The sequence below is a fragment of the Myotis daubentonii genome, chromosome 7 (assembly GCF_963259705.1).
Source record: "Myotis daubentonii chromosome 7, mMyoDau2.1, whole genome shotgun sequence".
In the NCBI taxonomy this organism is placed as follows: Eukaryota; Metazoa; Chordata; class Mammalia; order Chiroptera; family Vespertilionidae; genus Myotis; species Myotis daubentonii.
In genome coordinates this window covers 78,880,890-78,896,768 of record NC_081846.1, presented here as the reverse complement: position 1 = coordinate 78,896,768, position 15,879 = coordinate 78,880,890, and the positions used below count along the sequence as shown (strand labels likewise).

General features: G+C 39.0%; 1 long non-coding RNA gene across 1 annotated transcript; it reads left to right on the top strand.

Annotated features, from left to right (window-relative positions):
• The first annotated feature begins 3,760 nt into the window (after positions 1–3,760).
• Positions 3,761–9,121, top strand: LOC132238006 (uncharacterized). The gene is made up of 3 exons (XR_009453711.1): positions 3,761–3,840; positions 6,777–6,877; positions 9,023–9,121. It is a non-coding gene; the product is annotated as an uncharacterized LOC132238006 (long non-coding RNA).
• Positions 9,122–15,879: the final 6,758 nt, after the last annotated feature.

The window sequence follows — 15,879 nt, the reverse complement described above, 5'->3', positions numbered from 1 at the left end:
AAAAAATATATTTTATTGATTTTTTTTTTACAGAGAGGAAGGGAGAGGGATAGAGAGTTAGAAACATCGATGAGAGAGAAACATCAATCAGCTGCCTCCTGCACTGGGGATGTGCCTGCAACCAAGGTACATGCCCTTGACCGGAATCAAACAAGGGACCCTTGAGTCCGCAGGCCAATGCTTTATCCACTGAGCCAAGCCAGTTAGGGCAATTAATTCCCTTTTAATGTGCACGAATTTTATGGACCGGGCTATTAGTATAAATATAAGGCCACTACTTATCTTGACTCTCATCTAAATAAATTACTGCTGTGATAGGAATTGGAGGCCAAGTGGAGGCTGGTGTTGGGACAATATTGGAAGATCTATACATTCAAAATGCACTTGAATGTATAGATCTTCCAATTTTTTTTTTAGGATTCAAGGATTTATTAAGTCATACATGCAAACATACTGCTAACCACATTAGCAAAGATCAATGTAAAAACACTCCACAAGTCTGCAAATGTCAGTTTTAAAAATGTTGTTCTAGTGGTTGAAAGGTTCAATTTATGTTCTTGCCAGTGGGTAAGCTATACAGAACATCGTTAGCACAAGCACAAGGTCACAACCTCCCACCCAAAGGAACATGGTTAGGCAGAGCAACAGGAAGTGTGTCCACACAGGGAGGCAGAGGGGCCAGCTGCGGCCAAGGTACAGTGCTGGGGTCTGGCAAGACAGTGGTGGTAAGAAGGCTCGTAGTTTAAGAATATCTAAAATACTTAAAAAACTGGAGAGATGCAACACGTGATTTTTTACATCTAGTTTCTAGAAAACTAAGGAAAGCACTTATTAGCTTTGAATAATAGAACATGAAAACAGGAATGCACTTTGACTAACCTACAGAAAAACTAATGCATTATGAAGAAAGATTTTATACAAGGAGGCATATTGCTCATTGAGAAGGGGGTCTATAAGAAAAGCACTAAGTTATCAACTATGGAAATGACCAGTTCCAAGATGAATTAAATGCCCAATTGTGGGAGGGATTACAGGTTTAAGAAAAAGTAAAATCTTAAGAAAACATTTACTGATTAATACCTCAGGTCAAAACTGCAGCAAGCACCAGGGAGGAGGTGAAGAAATGAGATGGTGTTTTATGCAGCTATACTTCACAAACCTTAATATGCGTATGAATTGCCTGGAATCTTGGTAAAACGCAGGTTCTTATTCAGTAAGTCTGGGCTTGGCCCAGAGTCTACATTTCTAGCAGGTGATTCTGGTCCATAGACTATGCTTTCTATCATTGGAAATCACCAGCATGGAAACCCCTTCCTGAGGTTTTCCAATTTCATGTAGAATTAATCCCGATGGCATGTAAGTAGTTCTCTACCCAATAGTGGATCCAATCCACAACTGGAGAGTTTGAGTGCATTGGAAATGTTCCTCCAGTTGTATCAGTGATTTACTTCTGTACAAGTCATCAGCTTCATCACGCTGCTATGATATTAGAAGATTGAAACCTAGTTAGAAAATGTCGTGATGGGTTTGTCACATAGGATTAGATTTTTATTTTAGAAGGGTCTTGAAGCCACCCTCTCATTTTACAGTTCCAGAAGCTGAGGCACTGAGCGATGTGTGACTTGGCACTGCCAGCAGGGGGGGGGGCAAAAGAGCAGAGAACAATGACACTCAGGGCCATCTGGATGAACACATAAATGCAGTAATGGCATGAGAGTGTGATTTAGTTGAACATGTGATCAAATTGTGCTTCCCTCTTGCCCTGATCCTCATGGGTATGTTGGCTACAGTTTATTGTTTGGCTTTCAGTTCTACATTTTCTTCCTTGTCCATGTGGGAAGATGTTTCTTTGCCTCTCTCTTTCTGTGTCTCTGTTTTTCTTTCCTTTTCAGGTGCTACTTGTTTATGGAGCAGTCCTAAGGAGGGAGCTCTGCAGATGATGTAAAGATATAAGATATAAGATATTAAGCCAACACAACATCTGGCATCTCAGTAAATGTCCTCTCCCAATATCTCACAAAAACTTGTCTCTTTCCCTCCACCCCACTTGCTTTCTATGATTTCAGAAGTGACGATCCCAAGTTCTTCCAGGAAATTTCCTCTGGCTTCATCTCCAGCCCACCAACACTGATTCTTGGGTGCTTCACACCATAATGATAAGAATTCTGAGAATACAGAAGTATTAAGAGCCCCACTATATAGCGCACAGCTCTAGGAAGGGCAAATCAAGCTCTTATGGACATTGCATCATGAGAAATTAAGACAAACAGATACACAACATGTTGACAGAAGCCAGACTAAAAGCTAATTACACTTACACAGTCCTCATGCTGTCTGTCCAGTCACTTCCTATATTTTTCTTTGTCTAAAGTGATCAGACTCATATCTGCTAAATCCTATAGATCATTGAAGTCCTAGGTGGCAGATGATGAAGCTCAAAAAATACATATGATAGCATAATTGTATCTTGTCCTTTTGTAAATTAGTGTCCAGCTCTCTTATCAGTGGAATTAACTTTTAAGTATCCATTAGAAGGAAAAAGAAATACTAAACCCTGTCTTATTGGCATCCCCTATCTTGGATGTTTAATCCCCATTTGGCTTTATCCTTCTTCTGGACTCCAATTTATTGCAATAGAACAGTTTAGGTTCGAATGAATATTCTTTAAAATTGCCCCCAAATACAAATTAATTCCATATAGTGTGGATGAGAATATTACTAACCATGTTTCAAGTGAGTGATGTATTTATTTGGGGAGATGAAAGGATTATATTCTGATAAATTCATCATAACTAAGTAGCAAAACGGAAAGACTTGTAAGACCCTTAATTGAGGCCATCCTCAAAGAAAGGTTAGCCATAAACGAAGTAATTTCACATCCGCAGCATCAAAGTTCACTTCAGAGTGAAGCATAGTAACCTCCATCTTGGGTAAAAACTGTTGTTTAAAATTTTAAGCCTGATATTCTGGCTTCTGTAAACATTTGCTTGTTTAATAATAGGGTAGTGAGCCTAAGTGACTCCATTTTGACCTCTGTTTCCAGAATAAGACCTGGAAACTCACATAAACCACCCCATTTTGTTGCCAGCCCCCTTGTGGTTTTACAATGGCTATTCTCCTGTGCCTGAGAACCAGAGCCCCAAAAATGCTTTCCCTTGACTCAGTGGCTCCAGGAACTGAAGGTATAGATAACCTTTAGAGATAGGTAACTTTGCTCAATTTGGCTTCTGTACAAACTGCTTTCACAAGTTGGTTCCACATTCCAACATCTAGCAGGATGTGGTTTTTGCCTTATAAGCTTGCTGCTGTACTCACTCGGGACTTCGAGATTTGGAGAGAGCTAATGCCCCCTTGTAGCCGCCAGCTTTTGAATTAAATACTCCTTGATTCGATTTCGTGACTGAAGCGTCCTCTGTTCGACTCGCGGGGTACATTACAACAAGAGTTCGTCAGCAATTGTCATACCTGATTGGTGAGTGAAAGGTGAATTTCCCAAGTGTCCTTTCCATTCCTCAGGAATTAAAAAAAAAAAAAAAAAAAAAAAAAAAGCATGAGAGTAAATAAAGTTTCCTGGCCTCTGAGATCCCACCCAGTGCAAGGGTAGAAAGAGATGAGCGAAGGGAGTGGGCAAGTTAAAGCGTTTGTAACAAAAGCCCATTGCCTACAGAGGAGAAATTCATATTGTCAGCGTAATATCTGCGGGGCTAAACGGCGCTAGAGAGTATATGAAAGCAGTGTGCTTTGGTGCAGAAGTACAGAGCTCAGGACACAGCTCATCTCCCGTTCCAAAGAGGGCTCGCTCTCTCTCCACCTGCTCTATTTTATGCCTGATATCAGAAGGTAAGATTCCTATTGATTGTAAGACTGTCTATTCTGATTTGGGTATAGTTAAGTAGTTTTAAGGGGATAAAGTATGAATTCAAATGTTGTTCTTTCATCTTATACTTTTCACTAATAATACACAGGGTAGAATTGGGTTGAAAAAAGTGTTACAAAATATATTTACATAAACATCAACACAGTGAAGCCGCAAAATGAGTCGGAAAACTAATTCAATAAAAAATATGAAGTTGAAAGAAAAACAAATATTCAAATCAATGAACTTGTTATAAGACTTAACTGTTATGAGAACTGTGTTTTTAAAATAAGGGGTAACATTTTAAGTATATAAATATTTTCCTTAGATTTTATTAACGTGTCTATTACTTTGAACAGAAGGCACCTTTTACAATCAGCAGAAATGTGTCCATTAGAGAGGCTATAATAGCAATTGCTCCTTACCAGTGAAAATTTATCATTTTCTAAAAGAGAAGAATCAACATCATCTTTCAAATATTCAAATTTCTGATAACTCTACCAAAAACTCAAAGTCCATGAAATCAGCTGTTTGTAAATAAGACAGCACATTTGGTGCAGTGAACTAATCAATTATTAGGAATTCTTTGAATGGAGCTGAGAGAAACCTCTGATTAATAATTGTCTACTATGTATTCAGGACCAATAGGAATAAATAAAATGTCTAAAATGCCCACAATATGAAATATAATATTAGTAAATCTCTATAGAAACAAAATCAGATGCTCTAAAATACCTATTTAAGCCCTTAGGGACAAAGAATGATTTTACAAAGATCCACAATGGAGTAAATGATCAAATGGTGTGTTTTCCTACACATACCAAGGACCTATGCAAGGATATGAGCTGATCAGTTTTAAAATGTATGTATTTGACCTACAACACCAATACATTTAGAGATATTATATAATTCCACCTTGCTTATGTCTAAGATTAATTTTCTAAAAGACTTCCTATAGAGAATGCTATTGTTCCCATATTTTCCCTTTAAATTTAAGTGGAAATGTGTGGTTTTTACAAAACTACACATTCTCTCCTTAGGCTATTTGAAGGATGTGGAGGGGAGTAATTGGAAATTCTTCTATTATTGAATAAGATTTTGAATCTAAAATAATATAAACATTTGCTTTCTCAGTAGTGGCATTCAAACAATTAAACTTATTCTCAAAGTTTTTCACAATTCTATAAACTTACAAATGAACAAATAAAATTTTAAAAATCAGTTTCTCTTTCAGTAAAACTCAACTCACTGCCTATAGAAGTCTTGGTTCATTCACTCTGTTTCCCCCTCCAATGGCTCCCATAGCAGCAGAACAGCACATGCTTTAAATCTCCCTCCATATAGAATATAGTGAAGATTTTGTAAAACCTTTAGGGACTTTGCATAGAAGAAATTACTTGGGACTAATTTGTTTTTGCAACAGTGGTGTAATTCTAAAGGAAATCTTTGCTCTTTTTTTTTTAATTCCGGAAGGCATGAATTTATAATTGAGATGTATAATCAGAAGACACTACCTACATATATGGCAACATTTCCAAAGTTTACCGACAAGATCAACCAAAGCATAGCAAAATGCCAAATTAGTAATTTCATGTTGATGAATGAAGAAGGGAGAGTATGTAATTACTATTATGTTGCTTTGTTTAAATAACTACTTAATCTAAAGAGACTTAATATTTCAAATAAAAAAATACCCCTGCTGGCATTCCAGTTTCCATGTTTTAGTGCCAAAGCTAGGGCTAAGATGTTAAAGAAAAGATTGATACTTTGAAATGATAATATTTGTAAAATCCTTATTTCAAACCAAATGCCATTTGCTAAAAATACTCATTCTAATTATTTATGGATAAACATAATCAAACTTGGATTGAAATCCCCACATCTCACGGAAACATGGTGGGACTTGAGTAGCAGAGAGAAGTCCATGACAAATGCTGGACTTGAGGTTTCTATTCATAAAATAGAGGAGCTTGCCCTGTGGGGATCTTCTGCCCCAAATTCATTTTAGTTCCCACCTTACACACTGCCTCATCATGCCTTTGGCATCCTGTGGCTTCATGGGGCATCTGCTTGTGGTACAAGGACAAGCAACCAGGTGTATCCCACAACTAGGCCTAGGGTGTCACAAGCAGTGAATGACACGTCCTGGACTAAGTCCAATTATAAAACAACCTGGGGACTTCTGAGACTTCAGAAACAGGCATTAATGTTCATTATGACAGTGATCTCTTGAGTTTCTTACTTGTGATTGTTCAAGTTGCCAGAAGCATTAGTTCTTGTTGCTTGTCTTTAAAACAATTTTTTCCCTTTAATTTAAAATGGGTCAAAGCACCCTAAAATACCTCAAATCTGTTGGCCGCTTTATAATTACAAAGTCGAGACCAAGTTATACTATTTAAAATATAAATGAATAATACATCTGAACCGACAGCTGGTATGCCAAGTTGTAGCCCAAGGCTGCTTTAAGATGCTTGAAATGCAGTATAATGTAAATGCTTGAAAGTGAAGGACTATTCATTGAAAGCCAGACTGATAGTGAAGGGAGTGGCATTATGGATAAGGTGACATTCAGGCTAACCATATGTAGCATATCATCTACAGTGGGTATCTTAAATGTTTATCATTGACATTTTTAATTCCAAATCTGAAAATGAGCCTTCTAATTATTAACAGAAGTGTCCTACATTAATGAAAAACCTTAAAGTTGGTACATATTTTTTAAATCCTTTTCTTTTTTTTTGCCACCAAAAAAATCTGGGGGAAAATATAATCTACTTTTTAAAATATACTCAAAATAAAATAGATTTTCTTTTTATTTATTATATTTACTTTGTCGTAATTAAATGAATTGAGCCTGACGTGTTTAAATATGATTGCCTTTCTCCCTCCCCAACCTCTCCCAGTCTCTGTGCACCAACAGGCAGCAAACATGAAAAGCATTTACTTTGTGGCTGGATTATTTGTGATGCTTGTCCAAGGCAGCTGGCAGTGTTCCCTTCAGGACACAGAGGAGAAGTCCAGGTATTCACTCTTTAGACTTGAACTAACATAGCACGATGGTTATAATACAGCCTGTGAAAACTATGATTTGTGAAGAGGTCTCAGTAACTGAGAGTAAATACTCTGTATAATTTTAAAAAGTTTAAAATATCATTGTGCCCATCAGTAGATGAATGGATTAGAAAACTGTGGTACATCTACACGATGGAATACTATGCTGCTGTAAAAAAGAAGGAACTCTTACCATTTGCAAGGGCATGGATGGAACTGGAGAGCATTATGCTAAGTGAAATAAGCCAGTCAATGAAGGAAAAATACCACATGATCTCACTCATTCATGGACAATAGAGACCATTATAAACTTATGAACAAAAATAGATACAGAGGCAGAGCTGCCTCAAACAGACTATCAAACTTCAGCGGGAAGGTCGGGGAGGTTAGGGGGGCAGAAGGGGGGGGGTGGTAAGAGATCAACCAAAGGACTTATATGCATGCATATAAGCATAACCAATGGATATAAGACACTGGGGGGTAGAGGAGGCCAGGGGATTGTCAAAGGTGGGAGGAAAAAGGAGACATATGTAATACCCTTTGTAATACTTTAAGAAACAAAAAAAAAATGATAATAATTTTAAAATAAATTTAAAAAAATAAAATAAAATATCATTGTGATAAAGTTGTTTCTGGAGTATAGATCAGAGTATGTTGTTTTGAAACCAAAGGAGTAGGCTATGTTGGACAATGTGTTACATGGGAAATTATAGCTTGTTGAAATCTTCAGCTGATCCTCTCTATCCATTCCTTACTCACACACTGCATAGTAGATTATTTTAACTACTCACACCAACTTTTTCTTTTTCTATTCCTTTTTTAAAAATAACACTGTTTCTTACTAATTGTAAAAGTCAAACATGCTCATGATACAAAATATGCAAAAATGTTATGTATGTACTGTATATAGAACATATCTCAGATCATTATGTGCAGCTTCATATTATGCCTTCGTATAGCATCACAAATATCTATTAAATGTATGCTATTTAATAGCTGCCTACTATTACATCTCATAAATGTACAATATTTATTTAGCTATTCCTCCTCTATTGAACACTTGAGTTCTTTACATTTTCCTACAAAAAATGCTGCAAATAACATTTTTGTACTCTTTCCTGAGGCTAGATTTTTGGTACTGAACTTACTGTGTCAAAGGGTTTGAATAAGTTTTAAGTCTTTTATAATATCTTGCCAGCTTGCTTTCCAGAAAAGTCATACACATTCACACTCCAATCAGCCTTATAGAAATACTCCTTTCATAATATCTCAATTTTATTTCTCAGTATTAATACTATTGAATATTTCTCCATATTTGCCATGGCAAGCAACTGTTGATTACCGGCATGTGGATTATCCACTACACAGTTTGAAATTAGCAATTGGGCTTTTTCTTGGCAGTCTTTAAATTTTTAATTGTCTTTCTCTTTCATCATCAGCTATCATGTAACCAGGTAATGGAGCTACATTTTTATATTAACCCATGCAAACAAAATTCAGAACACAGACCAGCTGCCCAAATGATTTGGGATGCTTCACTCTTTTGGGTATTCTTGACTATTTTGTCAAGTCATTGCTCTCTTTTATCATTACTAGCAGAATCATAAGTACATTACTTACTTTTAAAAACTATTTATATAATCTTATTTCAGTAAAGAGGAAGCCAGTTAAAAATCTGCTCCCAGGCCCTGATCGGATTGGCTCAGTGAACAGAGCATCGGCCTGGGGACTGAAGGGTCCCAGGTTCGATTCCAGTCAAGGGCATATATCTTGGTTGCCAGCACATCCCCAGTTGGGGGTGTGCAGGAGGCAGCTAATCTATGTTTCTCTCTCATCAATGTTTCTAACTCTATCCCTCTCCCTTCCTCTTTGTAAAAAATCAATAAAATATATATTTTTTTTAAAAAAGAAATCTGCTCCCAGGATTCAGAATCAGAGTGTATTCAACTCTAACAAAACTCTGAGATTCCCGTGGCAAACAAGGTGTCTCTCATATCAACTGAAATGCTCAAGGCACCTGCCTTTCAATTTCCTGTGGTCTTGTGTTTTCAAGGTGCTTCTTGAGTGAGTCCACTCAAGAAGAGACTTAGTTGCACCAATCACTGTTCTTCACAGCCTGTACCCAGCTCCCCAGGCAGACTCACTCGATAATCTGCATCAGATAAATGAAGAGAAGCGCTACGCTGAAGGAACGTTTATCAGTGACTACAGCAAAGTTCTGGAGGCCCTGAATGACCATAAGTTCATGGATTCATTGCTGGACCAGCTCAAGTGAGAGTCTAAACCTAGCCCCAAATTTGCACACAAGTGTATTACTTAAATATGTCTAAAATATCTCCTGACTTTCATTATGTTATTTTGCTCATCAAATAGGGCGTATAAGCTCTTTCAGCTTTGATGATTTCAAGGTTGGTGATGCTATCCTTCATATTATGCCTCTGAAAGTCCCACTTCTCACCCTGAAAATGACTTACCCACCCTGTAATGAAACGTAGATTTTAAATCATTTTCCCCACTGTGGTCTTAGCAATATTTACTCTCTTACCCATTTTCTATTAAAATTGAAAGCTGAATTTTTTAGCCATGAATGGTTAGGAATCTATTTTTTGACCAAAAGATAAGACCAAATTCAAAATTCCCCTGTAGCGTTCAAACTCATGACTGCAATCACATTTAAAGTAACCCCTAGCCAAGTTAATCGTGGTAAGGAATGGAAACAGATGCAGTCATTTTCTTGTGGAATACAGTCCACGATACACATTTAAATCATAGCCTAGCTGCACCGCATAACGAGAGAGGAAGCCAAATAGGAGCACAGGCCCTTCGTGAGGCACACATTTTAATGTTGGGTTTTCGTGGACAGTGTTGGGTTTTACGGTGCATGTAGGCTACGGAGGGAAATCTTTCACAGGGTTTCACAGAGAGGGTGGGATTTCACAATTTCTTTGGAGAGTGGCCCACAGGGGAAGGGAGTTGTGCATCCAAAGTAGCTGAAGGAATCTAAATATCAGGATAAGGACATAGATTTGCCTGGAGAGAGAGAGAGAGAGAGAGAATGAGAATGAGAATATGGGTCAGCTGGAAGAATTGGAAAGACAGAGTGGTTTACCAAAAGTTCTTAAAGTGGAGGGAATGACAGGAAAGATTGTTGTCATGGTCAGAGCAGACTCTGGGAGAAGTCCCTGTTAGTGACTACAGACATGGCCATTGGTGAAATAAGAGAAATTTGAAAAAAAAAGAAAACAATTATCCTCATTTCTGGAAACGGAATGCTACAATTTGGTAATCTAATGTAAATTCATCCTCACTCTCAGGCGATTTCTGTTGTGTGTTTAAGATGAAACCTTCCAGGGGTAATAGATGCAGGAGAGCAGCTGGTCAACTACCTACAGAGATCACATTTGAGGATGATATGGGGTCATCATCTTAGCTTTCCTCACTGCTGTCCCATCATATGTTTCCTTTCGTGGTTCTTTTGATGACATTTTGAGATGGTCTCTAGCTTTCCCTTGACTCACTTAACTATGTCTGATCCCGTAAGTATTAACAAACAGCTGCCCTGTCTGCAAGCTGCATAGCACATTGGTGAGTCCACATACACTGAGGCAGAAGTAAATGCAACAGTAATAATCAATGGCACGGATAAGCAGAAGAGGTGGAAATGGGTGTGCTGATTGGGCCAATGCTCCCCTCAACTGCTATTATCTCTCTACCATCAACCGCCCGTTCAGATACTTCATGTAGTTTCAGGACGAGTCTCCTAACTACCCTCATCTCCTAAATATCCCTCAGTCTCTTCAACCCCAAGCTGCCACTAATTATAGGTGAGAACCATATTGCTAAAGAGACAGATCTTCAATATAACGTTCATATTTCCATCAGGAATGGCATTGTCAAACGTCATGATGAATTTAAGAGACACTCTGAAGGGAGCTTCAATAGCGATTTAAGTTCTCATTTTGATAAAAAAGCTACCAAGGAATTCATTGCTTGGCTGGTGAAAGGCCTAGAAAGACAACAGTAAGTCTGTACACTCTTATTTAACTTTATTTTTTATTTTTGCATGATGTTGAAAACTTACACTACAGTTATCTATTTATTGATTTGAGTTATAAAAGCAGTTAGTATAGTCTCGCAAAGTAAGGAAATAACTCCTATTGGTGGGAGACAATCTACAAGAATTTAATATGTTTTATCTGTAGTAGCAACTATTAATATTAGAGTCAGACAGGTGGTATTTTTATCCCACATTAAAGTTGTGTTATAATTAGGCTATTCATTTGTCAATCCAAGACACATTTGAGAAGAGGGTGCTAGTGAGAACTACATCGGGATGATAAGCTTAAACTGGAAAAACTAGGGATGAGGAAAAAAGAAATAATGCTGAAAACTTAAAGTTTGACGTTAAGTATTTACATATGGGATCAACATATATCTGTGTTACTGTTTAGCTAATAATCTGATAAAGACTGAAAGGTATTAAACTTAAGATGTTTAATGAAATGACACTCAAAATATAAATATGTGCAAACATCCATATATTTAACAACATCCCCATTTTTATGTGACTGTCATATAAATAGCCATTAAAGTTTCACAACTGAAAATAAGACTAAGCCGTTAGGTACCTTCTTGGATCTTACCACAACCAAACAGACCCCTGACCCATCTCATTTTCTCTTGACCATTTTGATTGACATTTGAATTACGAGAAGCAGGAAATTCATGTTCAACTCAATTTTTTTGTGAAATTTAAAGCAAGCTTACTGAGACTTGGAGAAATCTTAAGACAAAAGGTATTGTATTACTATTTAGCTAATAACCTGATATTGTCACTGCTTTTTTAAACATTGATGACCCAATCTACAAAATCAGTGGTAAAATAGCCACTTATACTTGAGGATATTTTATGATATTTTAAAGGGGCACCAAAAATGCTGCTAATTAAACTAATAAAAAAAGAAAATCTAATATAAAGTTTAATCCCTTAATACTGCACTTTGCAAGGCTGTTCTAATAACCACTAGTTTTACATTTTTCTGAATTTAAACAGACTAATAGTCTCAATAATAACTTCTGTGTTGCCAATATACTAAAATCTCTGGAGCAGCTGGACCACTGCAGAAGGCATGAAGTTTTACAGGCTGGGTTTCCTGTCCTGCTCTGCTCTTCACTACCTCCAGATTGTCCATTCGGACATGCACCAGTTCATGCAGGTTCCCACAGTCGGCCCTCTGTAAATACGATGTTCTGTTTTCTCAGTGACCCGCACACGTTACCAGTGATATGCAATGAGAAAGCGTGTATTTAAAGCATTTAACCAAATATTGATTTTATCCCCCTTGTCCTCAGTTCCCCAAAAGCCATTCCTGAAGCGCGCCACCGCAGACATGCTGAAGGCTCTTTCACTGATGAAATGATCACAGTTCTTGATAAACTTGTCACCCGGGACTTTATAAAATGGCTGCTACAAAACAAAATTATTGAGAGGTGATTGCATTTTAGTGCATTCTGAAAACCATCAAAACTTTCATAAACAGCTACAGGTTTTTCCTTCTAATGGGGAAGGAGGGGAGTTTTTGCTCTCTTGGTAGATAACCAAAAGTATGACTCATTTAAGAATACATCATTAGCCGAAACCAGTTTGGCTCAGTGGATAGAGCGTCGGCCTGCGGACTGAAAGGTCCCAGGTTCGATTCTGGTCAAGGGCATGTTCCTGGGTTGCGGGCACATCCCCAGTAGGAGATGTGCAGGAGGCAGCTGATCGATGTTTCTCTCTCATCGATGTTTCTAACTCTCTATCTCTCTCCCTTCCTCTCTGTAAAAAATCAATAAAATATATTTTTAAAAAAGAATACATCATTATATTTGTTTTAGATAATTACACATTTACTCATTCACCCACTTACTCCAAAAATATTTCCTGAGTGTCAATTAAGGGACAGGACATTAGGAACACAGATAAGAATAAAACATGGAAATATACATCATTCACGTGATAATGTGACATTCTATATTGCTATGTATTTTGAATTTTTAGCACAAATAAATTTGGTATTATATACTTAATGTAATAAGGATAGTAATAAAAATCTAATCATCAAAAGTAACCACTTATCTTGATGGGTTATAATGGCTTTTTATAACTATTTATACACTTTATATTCCTTGACCGGGGAACTTAGGATGTCATCTTTGAGTGCAAATATTTGACAAGTTCAAAAGACTATGGGATTCATAAGACTAAAAGATCAATAAACAACTTTTACCAAAATAAATCTTTAAAATATTTCCCAGATAATTTAACTACATCATCTGAGTATGATAGCTCTGTTATATGACTGCCTTTTTCTTTTATCTTTAGGAAGTAAGTATGTCACTACTCAAGATCATCTTCATAACACCATCTTCCAGCCACATGGGATGTTTGAAATTTTAAGTTCTGTAAATTTAAGAGGTGTATTCTGAAGCCATGTTGCTTTGTATGCCAATGAATAGATTGTCTTTTAAGGTTGTGTTGCCAAAAGAGTATAAATGGAATAAACCATTATCAAACTATTGTTAAAATATCAGCTTTAAAATATAAAAGTGCAAAATCTTATTTTCTTCTTATTTTGGATGAAGTACCCTAACCTGCTTATAGTTAGCAATGAAATTGTTTTTCTATGATATAATTTGTACATGTAAATTATTCCAATCACAGCATCTCTGCATTTAAATAAGGATTGGGCTGGTAGCCACAGTGGTGGAACTGGAAAGAAAACTTTCTTCTTGAAACTTTTGTCATAAAAATGCTCATCTTTCAATATATCAAAGACATACTTAAATAAAAGCTTCAAGCATCTTTACTGCTGTCTGTTTTCGCTTCTTCATGCCCCCTCTCCTTCCAAACATCTCTTCTTCCTGAGCCTGAAGTCCACAACCCAACTCTGGCACCCAGGCATTGCTTCATGTGGTTAACATTTTGAGCCAACATTGGACACTCATGATATTTTATATAAATGTATTGTTTTCTGGCTTCTCTTGAAAGATTAGGACACCAGGCAACATTAGACCCACAAAACAAATCTCTTCTGGAGAAGAATACCAGCTGCCTCCTTTTGAAGAGTCACAGCTCATTATTGTGCCCCCTACACACACACACACACACACACACACACACACACACACACACACACAAACTGCACACTTATATGTTCTCATATACCCCCACCCAGGTAATATACACAGTAGGCACTTTCCCCTCACCCACTTTACTTACGCATCTCACTTGCCTGGCGCCTGCTGACATCTAAGTAACCATCATGCCCTGTACCCTATCTCCCCATTCTGCGTTGTCCAGTATCTTGGGCCAGTCTGATATCGATTGCCATGCCAGACACTTTTGGTTTTGATATACAGCATTGCTAACTCCCTTCCTCTCTTTTTTATTGAAATACTATAGGCCCAATGCACAAAATTCATGCAAGGAGCTCAGCCCCCACCGCTGCTGTGGCTTCATCTGGAAGGTCGTCCAGAAGGACGTCTGGTCTAATTAGCATATTAGGCTTCTTTATTAGAGACCAGAGGCCCGGTGCACAAAAATTTGTGCACTCGGGGCAGGGGGGCGGGGGGGTCCCTCAGCCCAGCCTGTGCCCTCTCGCAGTCTGGGACCCCTTGGGAGATAACGACCTGCTGGCTTAGGCCTGCTCCCGGGTAGCAGAGGGCAGACCCAATCCCTAGGTGCAGCCCCTGGTCAGGCTCAGAGCAGGGCCGATTGGGGAGTTGGGGCGCCGCCCCCTGTCATGCACAGAACAGGGCGGATTTGGAGGTTGTGATGCCATCCTCAGTCACGCTCAGGGTAGGGCCGATTGGGTAGGTGGGACACCGCCCCCTGTCACGCACAGAGCAGGGCCAATCAGGAGGTCGGGGCGCTGCCCCCTGTCACTCACAGAGCAGGGCCCATCAGGGGGTTTGGGGCTCTGTACCCTGTCACACACAGAGCAGGTCCCAACAGGGGGTTGGGGAGCTCCCCCCTGTCACGCACAGAGCAGGGCCGATCAGGGGGTTGGGAAGCTCCCCCCTGTCACGAACAGAGCAGGGCAGATAGGAAGGTTGTGGCCCCACCCCCTGTCACACACAGAGCTGCAGGGCAATCACGGGGTTTGGGCGGTGCCCCCTGTCACACTGATCCCGGTGCCAGGAGGCCTCTCGGCTCCACTGATCCCGGTGCTGGATCAGGATATACGATAGAGGCCTGGTGCACTGGTGGGGGCCGGCTGGTTTGCCCTGAAGGGTGTCCTGGGTCAGGGTGGGGGTACCCACTGGGGTGCCTGGCCAGTCTGGGTGAGGGGCTGAGGGCTGTTTGCAACTGGTTACACACTCTTCAGGGTGGGGGTCCCCACTGGGGTGCCTGGCCAGTCTGGGTGAGGGGCTGAGGGCTGTTTTCAGGCTGGCAGGTGACTGAAGCTCCCAACCGCTCCTTTTCTTCTTTTCTTTTTTTATTCTGGGCCAGCTTTAGCTCTGGCTCCAGCTCTGAGGCCTCTGCTGCTGAAAGCAAGTATCTGGTTTGTTTGGGTTCTATAATCAAAACAATGTATCAACTCCAGCTCTGAGATCCCAGCGGGCTGAAAGCAGGTTTCTGGGGTTTTGTTTAGTTTCTATATTTATAACAATGTTTCAAACTGCAAGCTCAGAGGCCGGCAAGGCAAGTGGGGAACAATAGTTTCCTCCGTTTCTGAAGCAAGCATACCTCATGTTAGCTTCAAGCTGCCTGGCTGCTGGCCACCATCTTGGCTGGCAGTTAATTTGCATATTGCCCTTATTAGCCAATGGGAAGGGTAGCAAACGTACACTAATTACCATGTTTCTCTTTTATTAGCTAGGATAATCAACATATAACATTGTTTAAGTTGTACAATGAGCAACTTTTATACATTTATTTATTGCAATATGATTACCGCCTTAGTTTTAGCAAACCTTCTATCAGGTCA